The sequence below is a fragment of the Coenobita brevimanus genome, chromosome 81 (genome assembly GCF_032717465.1).
Source record: "Coenobita brevimanus isolate Jiangsu-jjx chromosome 81, ASM3271746v2, whole genome shotgun sequence".
Taxonomy (NCBI): domain Eukaryota; kingdom Metazoa; phylum Arthropoda; class Malacostraca; order Decapoda; family Coenobitidae; genus Coenobita; species Coenobita brevimanus.
The window spans coordinates 11,432,320-11,445,122 of record NC_137034.1 but is presented as its reverse complement, the minus strand read 5'-3'; positions in this window follow the sequence as shown (position 1 = coordinate 11,445,122).

Genomic DNA, 12,803 nt, shown 5'->3' with positions numbered 1-12,803 from the left:
GTTGACGCTAAAAGAGAGAGAGAGAGAGAGAGAGAGAGAGAGAGAGAGAGAGAGAGAGAGAGAGAGAATTACGCTTGTGTTGGCATGATGTTTGAAAATCTATCGGCGTTTGAGAGATATGCAGACAAACAGACAGACTGACCGACAGAGATGAAAATTACGCTTGTGTTGGTATACTTTAAAAACTACCCACGTTTTTTCCCCAGCACTGTAGGGTTCCGTGGACCAAATGAGGGTTAGATGATGCTAATTAGGATGATAATCTGTACTCTAATGACTATTGGGTTTTAGGATTACATATTATGAACGAAGGATACCTGTAATCTGGTGTATGGATTTTGTTAAATTTATTTTTTCCTTCTTCTGTTCATCTGTAAAAAAAAAAGAAGAAGTAGGTGTGGGTGAGTGTACCGTACGTGTGTCATCTGACGGTGCCATTTTAAGCACAACCTGACCAGCATTTTGCAAACAACGCAGAACAACGCATTGCAAAGGATGAATAGGCTATGGTATGGCAAACGAATGTGCGAAATGATGAAAATAATAATTGGGGTTTATTGTTCACGTAATGCCACTCAGGGTTGAGTTAGGCTGGTCACTCTCATCTTAAATATCAGGACCAACATGCCTAGCCTCGGGCTCCTACGCTTCTCATGGGGCAACGTAGTATTGGATGATGGATGGGAGGATGGATGGATGATAATAATAATAATAATAATAATAATAATAATAGTAATTAACAACAACAATAATAATAAAGGCTAGGTATTGAAGATGAAGACCAAAGAACGATTCATTTCCTAACTTGGCTGCACTGGAATGGTCTCCGGTCGATTTTCTCCTAGGTTAAGGTAGCTCCCTAGCACATTCTCCTGAACGATTTATTTTGTTTATTATACCAATCTGTCCCCCTCTGCGTAGCATAAATGCTTCCAAGATCGCCATATTCATCACAAACAGCTTATGTATGTAAATTAACCAGATGAATTAAAAAAATAAATAAATCGCTAAGAAAGAGGTGTGAGCTTCCGTAACTGGCGAGAATACGGGTCACTGTCGCATAGGCGTTATGAAGTGTGTCGCTCTTTTCTCAGTGGATCAGGCGGCTTTCTAACACCTTTTTCTTAGCGATTTATTTGAGATATTGGATATTAACATTCCCTTGTCTGCTGTTTATTTCACTCGAATATTCCCATACTCTGCAGTAACAACACAAAGGGCATACAAAGGTATAATGTGCAGAAAAAATCGGTTAGGAAGAGGTGTTACGAAGTTTTGAAAGCTGCATAGAATATGGTCTTATGGCCCATATTCCCGTCGGTTCTAAATGATTTATATAGCTTATTTCACCATACTGTCCTGCCTGTGTTGTATAAATCCATCCTCTGCATAATAATAATGTATAAAAGGATATTACCCATGTATTTTTAAAATTCGCTAAGGATGAAGTGTTAGGGAGCCTTCATACCCGGCGAGAATGCTTTGGTCTGCAAGATGAAGCCAAGGATTTCGAAGACTTTAGTGCTGAGTGACTGACATCTGGCCTGGTATTCTCGTCAGGTAAGGAAGCTCCCTAACACCTTTTCCTAAGCGATTTATAATGTTTGTTACATGTTATTTTCCTGTTAGAAATCCCCTGGGGATTTTTCTGTGTGTATTTTTTTTTTTTTTTTTGTACTTCATGATTATCTTCATTCTGTCATATCTATATTTGTCTACCCGTTTCTAAGATCAGGCGGGAATCATGAGTACAGTGTGCATTAGATCAGAGTATGCGTTAGTGTAATACCTTAACCCCGTATGAACTGTTAATGGACGGGATAGCACTACACCACAGGTATTACGATAGTGACTTAATCAACTGGATGACAGCCTGTGGGATGAAACGAGGAATGTCAAAGGTTTTAAATAGGAGTAAATGGAGGTATGGTTTCTATTCACTGGGCACTCTGATGGTAGGTCTCTTGTTTGCGTTTTGATTTACCTTTTTAAAGACTACTACTACTACTACTACTACTACTACTACTATTATTATTATTATTATTATTATTATTATTATTATTATTATTTTATTTTTATTATTATTATCATCATCATCACCTTTAAAAATAAAGCAGCAGCAGCATAATACTGTAGTACGAACGAAATATCCAGATTTTAATACTAAGTTCACAGTAACTAATGGTATGAAAGAAGTGTTGCGAGCACACACACACACACACACACATTTAATAATTCCATTACGTGTGCCAATAAGCTGACTGCTGCATAATTCAGTATCCTGGCTTTCAGTATTTCCGCCTCCACGTTTGATTTTTACGGAGGTCTGGAATATCACACAGACTGACCCGCTCACCTGAATACCTTGCCAGCAGGATATTTAGGGACCTGGAAGTAACATTGAGTGTATTTAACTGATAGTCTGGCTGATCCTCGTGTAGTTGGTAGGCGTTTAATCCGTCTCTCTTTTCTGTGAGATTTGGCTGTGAAAGGAGAATTGCGGCAGTATAAGGAGTCAGAGAGAGAGGGGGGGAGGGTGAAGGAAGACAGAGAAGTGGACCTACAAAATAAAAGTTGGGAAGGAAAAGAACAGAAGGGTAAGCTTTAGGTAAAACGCAGACAGCCATTAGGACGTGAGGCGAGGAAGAGAGAGAGAGAGAGAGAGAGAGAGAGAGAGAGAGAAAAAAAGAGAGAGATGGAAGGGGGGGGGGGCAGTACAATATAAAAGAGCATGCCTTTGAGGCGAAGACATGTTCCGGAACTATGAAAGAGAAAATGAGAAAAGTGAGGAAGAAAATGGAATTTTGAGTAGTTTTTATTTTTGTTCAGTGAATATACCATAACTTTCATCCATTGCCAATACTGACGTTTTTAGGTAAAATTATTCCCTTTTGAGAAGTCTGATCTATTAACAGCTACTATCGTTCACTCTAAAAAGACAATAGCGAAGATTAACTCACATACAGACAAAGGAAATCTTAAACACGTATAGAGCAATTATGCTCTCTTCACCTTAACCTGGCCCAGATTTTCGTCCTTTTGAGGCATATTTAACGTAGCTCAGTGGCAGAATACGACAATGCTACGACTCTACTTGCACTTCTGTGATTAGCATCATATTCAGGTTCTGATCTATTGTTACAGTTCTATAATCAAATTAGAGATGGTAATTTTAGGCTAAGTTAGAGTGACAAGGGTATAGTATGGGCTTACTTAAGAGAATTCCGACAAAATACTGTCAACAAAAGAGACACAGTTATACCAGGGAATATATATGTAAATGTATAATGTATATATATTTCAAGTAGTTATAATATCAAAACTTACTGGAATATGTTTATAAATATGGTGACCGCAGATACATTAACTCAAAAACTTTCTTTTCTCACCCGCAGAATTTCTATGCACCCCTACCACCGCCAGATGGCAGTGAACTCCAAGATGGCGCTCACCCCACAGCAACGCAGCTGGTGTGTGTTGGAATTTGCTAAAACAGTGTTGCGACTGTGCAGCGTGCTTTCAGATGCAAATTTAATGTGGATCCGCCTACTAACAAGTCCCTTCTGAAGTGGTACAACAATTTCATTGAGAAAGGATGCATCTGTGATTAGAGAAAGGGCCATTCAGATCGACCATCGGTCTTGGAGCAAGTTGTTGATCGCGTCAGAGAAGCCTTCGTGCATAGCCCCAAGAAGTCAACGTGCAGAGCTAGCTGACAGTTACGTGTCCCGCAAAAGCACGGTAAGCAAGATCTTACACAAATGCTTGCGGTTTCATCCTTACAAGCTGCAATTGGTCCAAAAAGTTACACCCGCAAGACAATGGAACATAACTTGGATTTTGATGAGAACCTGCTGTCAAAGATCATTTTCAGTGATGAGGCGACCTTCCACTTAAGTGGAAAGGTCAACAGGCACAATGTGAGGATATGAGGGAGTGAGAATCAGCATGCCACCCTGGAGGTTGAACGTGACTCCCCCAAAATTAATGTGTTTAGTGCCGTATCAGAGAGGACTGTGTACAGTCCGTTTATCTTTGAGGGACAAACCGTTACTGGCCAAAGTTACCTGGAAATGCTCACCAACTGGTTCATTCCAGAACTAGCTGCTGAAGGTGGTGACTACCTTTTTTAGCAAGATGGTGCACCGCCACACTGGCTTCTCGCTGTCTGCAGATTCCTCAATGAGCACCTGCCAAACAGATGGATTGGCCGCACTGGACAAAATGGGCAGGTGTTTTGCATGTGGCCCACGAGATCATCGGACCTAATTGTTTGTGACTTTTTCCTTTGGGGGTACGTGAAGGACAGTGTTTATGTACGTCCACTCTCCGAACCCTGGATGATCTGCAGGAACGCATCACTGAAGCAGTACACTAGATTACACCGGATTTGCTGCAGAGAGTCTGGACCAAGCTAGATTATCGCATCGATGTTTGCCGAGCAACGGGCGGGCCGCACATTGAGTGTCTGTGATACCAACCGATACCACATGAAACTTTATGAGATCATGCATCTGTAGCCACCAATGTGTAAGAATATTCCAATAAAGTTACATTCTATATCTGTTGGAAATCAAGGAGTATTTTTGTGTTCATCCTGTACTTTATTCGAATGCAGAACACGACACCAGGTTATCAAAAGAACACACACACACACACACACACACACACACACACACACACACACACACACACACACACACACACACACACACACACACACACACACACGACCATCACAGCGTGAGACATGGAATTCAAGGCGGGATGGTTGTAATAACAATAACAATGTGTTGGTATAAGGGTGATAGGAGAGGACACGAGTGTACGACCTTGGACCCGGCCAACAACAGTAATATGGAGGTGAGGAGGGAAGAGTGAGGCGGTGGCAGGGGAAGGGACAGCTGGGGTGCTGGAGAGAGGCTGAGGTGTTAGGAGGGAATGGGACTTTTTCTCCCCCGTTTATAAGACTGAGACTAATCTGAACATTGTTCAGCTACACCGCTAAGTTTTCGTCTGGTAATTAATTGTACTTCGAAAATACATTATTCAACTTAGAAAAGACCTCTTATACTGAAGAAGTTAACTTTACTTGTGTGTGTGTTGTTCATCATCATAGTTAAATAATCACGTATGTCTTCTGTTGAAACGTATTCCTTACCACTTGCTCATTCCTCTGTAGCTCCCTCCTTCCAACTCAGTGGCTCCAACTTTTTCCTGTTTGCCTTGTCATCCCTGTACATATGCTGTGCCCGGCACCACTGGTTTGTTTGTTAGCAACATTGTGGAATAATAGCTGAATGAAATTACATGAAAGCTTCAGGATATGTGGGCAGTGGTCCAAAACGGAGGTTAAATATTGTGTAGGTAATGTCTTCAAGTCTGAAAGGTGAAACGCAAGGTCAAGGAGTTTCACCGGACAGATTCTTAATTGTGAAGTTAGTTGCGCCATTCCCGTAGACTTTCCTAGGAGTTTCACAGGGTAAGTAAAATTATACAGTTGCGACTTTGTTTACTGGCACTAAATGGCAGTACCGAATCGGTATTCAACAGCACTATAATAATCCCCGTTGGGTGAGGTAAGTTGCGCCCGGCATCACATGTATTATCAGATGTTATTAATATCATCGGGGAAAACTTAATAGGGGAATGAAAAATACAAGTGGTAAATTGAGAGTAAAGGGAAAAAAAGTGAGCAGATGGAGAAAACACTTTAAGGAACTGTTAAACACAGAAAATGAAAGTAATGCGAGTATAACTGGTTAGGGAAGGGCTGGGAGGAGGAGGGAAGTACGAAGAGAGGAGGAGATCAGTACGATGGAAGTACTGCGAACAATGAAGAGAGTCAAAATGGGGAAGGCCCCAGGAATTGATGAAGTGTGTGGTGAAATGCTGAAGCATGAGGGAGAGATAGTAGTAGAATGGATATGGAAGATGTGCACATTGGCCTGGGAAAAAGGTAGAGTCCTGCAGGATTGGAAGTCAGGTATAATTTTTCCCCTGTACAAAAAAAAAAAAAAAAAAAAAAGGAAAAAGAAGTGTGTGGTAATCACAGGCGCATTTGTCTTCTAGTGTAATGGGAAATGTATATGGTAGGATACTTACTGAGTTAGGGAAATAACAGAGGAATTAGTTGGAGAAGAAAAGGAAGGTTTTAGGAAAGGAAGAGGTTCTGTAGATCAAATATTCATCCTTAGGTCTTCAGTGGAAACGTTTCTAGAGAAAGGAAAGAGGTTGTATGTGGCCTTCACAGATCTAGAGAAAGCACAGGGCAGAGTGGATAGACAAGGAATGTGGAAAATTTTAAGAAAGTAGGTAGTAAATGGGATGTCGGTAAGTGCCATGAAGAGTATGTATGAGGTTACTAAGGCTGCATGTCATGTGGATGGTGAATTGAATGAATTTTTCTATTTGAATGTTGGATTGAAACAGGGATGTGTCATGTCTCCATGGCTGTTCAATCTGTATATGGATGGGGTTATAATGAGGTGCAAGGAAAGGCATAGTGGATGTTGGAGCGGCCCTAATGAAAGAGGGCAATGTTTGGAAACTTTCCGCACTGTCTGCAGATGACACTGTATATTAAATGAAGACGAATGGGAACTGCAAAGTTTGGTGAATGGGTTTGGGAGAGTGTGTAAGAAGTGGAATCTAAAGGTGAATGTAGGAAAGAGTCAAGTTATGGTCTTCGACTGAAATGAAGTCACTGAATGTACAGTGAGGTTGGATGATAAGAAAATGGAAAATGCACCTGTGTAGTACGATGAGTAAGGGTGGATATTTGGAGGATGAAGTGCTTGAAAGGGTGCAGCAAGGAAGAACGATTGCTGGTTCTTTGAAAGCAGTGATACTGTAAGAAATAGGGAAGTGGGCATGGAAGTAATAAAGTCGCTGCAAGATAGCATTGTGACACGAACTCTAACGAATGGAAGTGAAGCTTGGACCTTGTTGGAAGAAAACAAGTCAGGAGTGAGAGCTGTGGAAATGAGTTACTTGGAGAGATCAACTGGAGTTACTTGGAGAGATAGTCTGACACATAAGGAAGTAAAGGAACATTGTGGCGTGGATGTGGATGTCACAGAAAGCGTTTGGAGAAATACACTGAGGGGGGGTTGCCCATGAGGAGAGGATGAAGAGTGAGAGACTAATGAGTAGAGTGTATGTGAGTGAGGTGGAAGGGGGAGAGGGAAGGGAGAGGCCGAGGATAACATGGAAAAGTGGAGTGGAGAGGTGTGAACTGGGGGGAGGGCAGTGAAATGGCAGGGGACAGGACGATAGGGAGGCGAATTGCTTTTGGCCACCCCTTACGGGATTAAGGAGTCTAGCAATAGACAGACAGATAGAATAACGTGGAAAGTTTGTAATAGAGTCATCTGAACCAACGAGACTACAGACGAAGTCCTATTCTCGTCGGTTAAATAGGCTCCCTAACACCTTTTCCTAAGTGGCTTACTTTTTTTTAATGTGTCCGACTCTGGCCAAAGGCTTCACAGCCTGCTCCTAAGACCCAGTAGTCCTCCTGCATACCATACATCTCCACATGTCACCACTTCGGCGCTTCCACCCACCGTCCATGTAGATTTACTTTTAATAACACAACAGAAGAAGAAAACACACACACAAAAAAAAATCCATACACCAGATTACTGTTGTCCTCCATTCATAAAATATCCGTAGCAGTTGGACTTGAACAGCTGTAGGTTGAAGTTTGGGACAAAACAACTCCGGGGAACCGAGTTCCAGAGAGATGCAGTTCGGAGAATAAAAGATTTCTGACAGGCAGAAGTTCTGCAATATGGCTGAGTGACATTCCAGTCACGAGCACTACCAGATGACCGTGTAGCATGAGGGAAGCCATGGAGAGGTGGCACAATGGACGCAACTTTGTCTGAGCATTTGCTATGAAAATATCTGTGAAATAATGCAAGGGAGGCAACATTCCTTCTTACTTGTAGGGGAGGTAGTTTATTTATAATAGCAGTGTTATTAATAATTCCAACAGCTTTGTTCTGAATTTTGTCTAGTTGTTTTAATGCACCCTCTCCACATCCATTCCACAAGGGGAAGCAATATTCAAGCTGAGAGCGCACATGACTTAGAAATTATAGATAACTGCTGATCAGTGAAGAAGTTGCGGACTCTGTACAATAATCCAAGTTTCTTTGAGGAGGTTTTAGCAAGTGGTCTGACATGAGAGGTCCAGCTGAGGGCATTGTTAAGTGAGACACCGAAAATTTCAATACTTTTGGAGATGAGAATATTTGTACCACTGAAGGTAATACACGAATCTGGCAATATCTGTCTATTGGTAAATTGTATATATTTAGTTTTACTGGCATTAAATGAGACAAGGCTGTTTTGTCCCCTTTCATTGGTTGTTGATAAGTCTTGATTTATGGAGATGGCCATACTGAGTTGAGAATTAGAGATATTAGACTTTGTAAATGGGTGCTTGAGTTTGATTGAACTGTGAAGTGTTGAATTATCTGCATAAGAATGGATGGTATTGTTGGTGACAGATAGAACCAGGAACAGGGTTGGCACCAGAACTGATCCATGTGGCATGCCGACATTGAGTGGAAATTTGAATATACATCAACTACTTTTACACTTATTTTTCTGTCGCTGAGATGTGGGGAAAGCAGAGGAACAAAAGACGTTAGTACATAGCAAGGGAGTCTGGACAGCAGGGAACAATGCCACACTCTGTCGAAAGCTTTAGAAATATCAAGGGCTTCTGCATGAGTTTCTCCATGTTGGTCAATTGACTGAAGGTTTGCATGAGTCAAGAGTTTGAGTATATCAGTTGTGCCTCTTTCGTGGCAAAAACCATATTGTCTATGACTAATTAAGTTGTTGGATTCAAGATGTTTAAGTATGTGCTTATTAATTAAAATTTCAAATACGTTATCAAGAGAGGATTTGACAGCTACTGGTCTGTAATCAGAGGGGTCAGAGGAACTTCTTTTCTTTGGAATTGGGTGGATACTGGCTTCTTTCCATGAATTAGGGAATGCAGAAGTACGTATGCATAGTCTGAGTAACTTGGGTAGAACAGAGGCAAGTTCTGGGGAACAGTTTTCAGAACAATTGGAGGAATTCCATCTGGGCCTTGAGCTTTGTTGGTTGGTAAACTGTCTAGGATGGATTTTACATATCTTGTCTAAATTTTAAGTGGAACAATTTCCGGAGAGTCAAGCTGTAGTACTGAGATGTTCTGGCTGGCTTCCTCTATGGTAGAATTTCTAGCAAATGTACTGGTAAAGATATTTTCTTTCCCACGCAGGTCATTTGTAATGTTGCCATCTGAAGATTTTCCTGGGGAAATGGATGATGGCTTGTTAAAGTTATTATTGAAAGAACTGAGAGTTGACCAGAATATTCTATTGTCATTAGGGTTGTTAAGTAGTTTTGATGTCTGATTTTGAAGAAAGTTTGATCTAGCGAAATTTATTGCAGCTTTTGCATGGTTTCTAGCAATTTTAGATTGACAGAGTGATACAGATTTTTATTTTTTTAAGTAAGAGTTATATGCTAATGACTTTTGGGCTGCTGCTCTGGCACAGATGCTATCAAACCATTCTGGAGAACTTGATCATTTGGTGAACTGTTGACTTGGTATGAATAAATCCGTACCAGCTAATATTAACCCGAGGCATCCCATTGACATATGGGTATGTTGCAAAGTTTTTTCACAGCTAGACCAGTCGACGTACCGGTGTGTCGTGCAATTGCAAGGTTCATAATTTGCACAATTTTCAAATTTCGCGCGTGATTTTTGGTACATATACACGGGACACCTTCCTCTATTCCTCTACAAGTTGCCAGGCAGGGACAATGCCTTGCCCCGCATGACCTCCCCCCCTCCTCGCACGCCATTGTCTCGGCAATTCACCTGTTACCAGTGACCTGGCCAATAAAGGCATTCAGGGCCAGAGTGATTCCTCAATCGATGATAATGTAGAGGACAAAGTTTATGTAGCATTAGAGGAATAAACAGTCAGAAATGATGATCAGGTAATGTCACCAAAAAAGGTCAGGTATGTCGATGTGTTAGTGGTGAAACAATGCTTATATTGCCTATATTATTGTTTGAAAACCAATATACTCTTGTACTGCATATAAATTCGTACCAAATAAATAAAAAAATACCGTTTATGAGTGGTGTGGGATAGTTACCCTCCCATAGAACTCATTTTCTTTGGAGCCAGCCTGATAGAAAACCCAGTAAGCTACGGAGTACTGCTATCTGTATCGAGTATTTTAAACCTCAGGTGAGCGATATCTCTATGAATTTTCGATGTTTCTCACAAAAAGTGGTGGTTTGAGTCAATTTTTTTTTTTTCCAAAATTGGTCGGGACTGGGGCGAGTCAGTGGTGGAAAATCGGTCGGGACATGACGGGTTATGTCATTAATGTGCGACTGGATAGAAATGACATCACTAGAGAAGAAAGACTGCCCTAGAATGTCAGCAAGATAAGTTCTAAATCCATCCCAGTTTGCCCTATCAAAGTGCCATCAGGTCACCCTGACAAGTTCAGAACGGGGAAGTTTGGGGGGGGGGGTGCTAACTATCGAGGCTTTGATGAGAGTGTGGTCAGAGGATCCAAGTGCTAAAAGTACTTGTCTCCTGTACTGACCTGGATTATTTGTCAGCAATAGATCCAAGAGTTGAGCATTATGGTCAGGATTATCTGGTATTCTGGTTGTTTTTTTACCAACTGCAAGAGGTTAAACGATTCTGCAAGAAGCTTGCAGTCTAGACCAGCATCATCAGTCCTGGCAGAATGCAATAACCATTCAACATTATATATGTTAAAATCACCCAAAATGGTAATTTCTGTGCTAAGGGCAAAGTTAAGGTTACTCAACTGTGTGGATATGGAGTCAAATACACTGGGTTCTGAGAAAGGATTGGGAGAGCGGTCAATTGCACAGATATATTTGGTAATATTTAGATAATTTAGTTTATACAGTTAGTGATCAAAATTAGTTGAAGTGAAGCTTAGAACAGTGTCAACTGCATATTGAGATTTGATATAACAACAGGTGCCACCCTTGTTCCAGCAGTATGTGAGGAGATGGTAACCACAAAAACAAAATGGGGATATTTCAGTAATGGGAGAGATTTGTGGTTCTGTGAGGAATAGGGCCAAAGGGGATATGGACTGCAGGAAAAAATGAACTGAATTAAGATTGGTGCTGAGACCACGGATATTGGTGAAGAATAAGGCAGCACCCGCACTTCTCCGCTGATGAGCATGACTGTAAATTGCAACAGTCGCTGGCTGCAATACGTGCTAGGGCTGTTTCATACAGGACTGGTGTATCTGTATTAGTGGGGGTATCTTTACAACATCTTGGCGGGGCTTTTGGTAGATCAGTGAAGACTGCTTTTATGAAATTCAAACCCTTAAACTATTCCCTGCCCCAGTGGGGATTCGAACCTTAGTCCATTAGGAGTCCAGGTCACGTCTCTAGTGATCCAGCCACCTTCCTATCCAAATCTGTTTTACACGTTTCCTTGAAACATCGCCATATTATGCATAAATAACGAAGAAAGTAAATTAACGAGCCATGTCCCAAAATAAATCGCTAAGGAAGAGGTGCTAGGGAGTTTCCTTACTCGACGATATTAGTGTTCCAGGTGCAAGGAACCCGTCCATCATTATCAACAAAGGGTGCACATTGCTGAACATTTCCCTGATAACGTACAGGGAATTACAGAAGAGGGGGATCATTACACTACATTATGCAGGTTCTCAACACATGATTCTTTCTTGTTTTTAATATACACATTTTTTATCTCTTACACTATCCATATTATTAACTTACTGTCTATAGAATTACTAGAAATCATGCAAAAACAGTAATAAATCTTGCTAAATCAAACTTTCTTCAAAACTAAGCATCCAAACTACTAAACAGTCCTAATGACAATAGAATACTCTGATCAACTCTCAGTTCTTTCATTAATAACTTCAACTGGAGGCCTCCCCAAGGGGGGAATGACACCAGCTGCGAGCTGCCACATATCTAGCACGGTGTGGAATATGACCTTGACCTTGACTTTTCACCAATATCGAACTCGTACGAGGTTTTCATCCCTACTGCAATCCTGTAAAATGTTGTGATTATATCTTGAGGGGTTGCTAAGTTACTGTGGTAACAGACACACACACCTTGACCTCCTTTCACCAGTTTCGAATTCTTGATCGATTTTTTCTCTGTATTACACACCAGTAAAATTTTGTGACGATATCTTGGGCGGTTTCGAATTTATCATGGTAACAGACACACAGACCTTGACCTACTTTCACCAATTTCGAACTCGTGATCTATTTTTCCCTACTACACGCCTGTAAAATTTTGTAATGATAGTTTGAGCGGTTGCAAAATTATCATACTAACAGAGACATGGACAGACGGATAGACAAAATGAAAAAAATACCAGCTTCACTATCGCAGCTGGTAATGATGATGATGATGATGGTGATAATAAATAATAATAATAATAATAATAATAATAATAATAATAATCCATCCATCCATCCATCATCCAACCCTACATTGCCCCATGAGGAGCGTAGGAGCCCGGGGCTAGGCACTGGTCCCGACATTTAAGATGAGAGTGACCATCCTCATTCATCCCTGAGTGGCATTACATGAGCAATCAACCGCAACCACCCCTTGGATATAAACCTTCACCGGCTAATAATAATCTATATTATAATGATCCGATTTCAATCTATTTATTGGTCTGTCTGTTGCCATAACACAGTGAAAACGGTGCAAAATAACA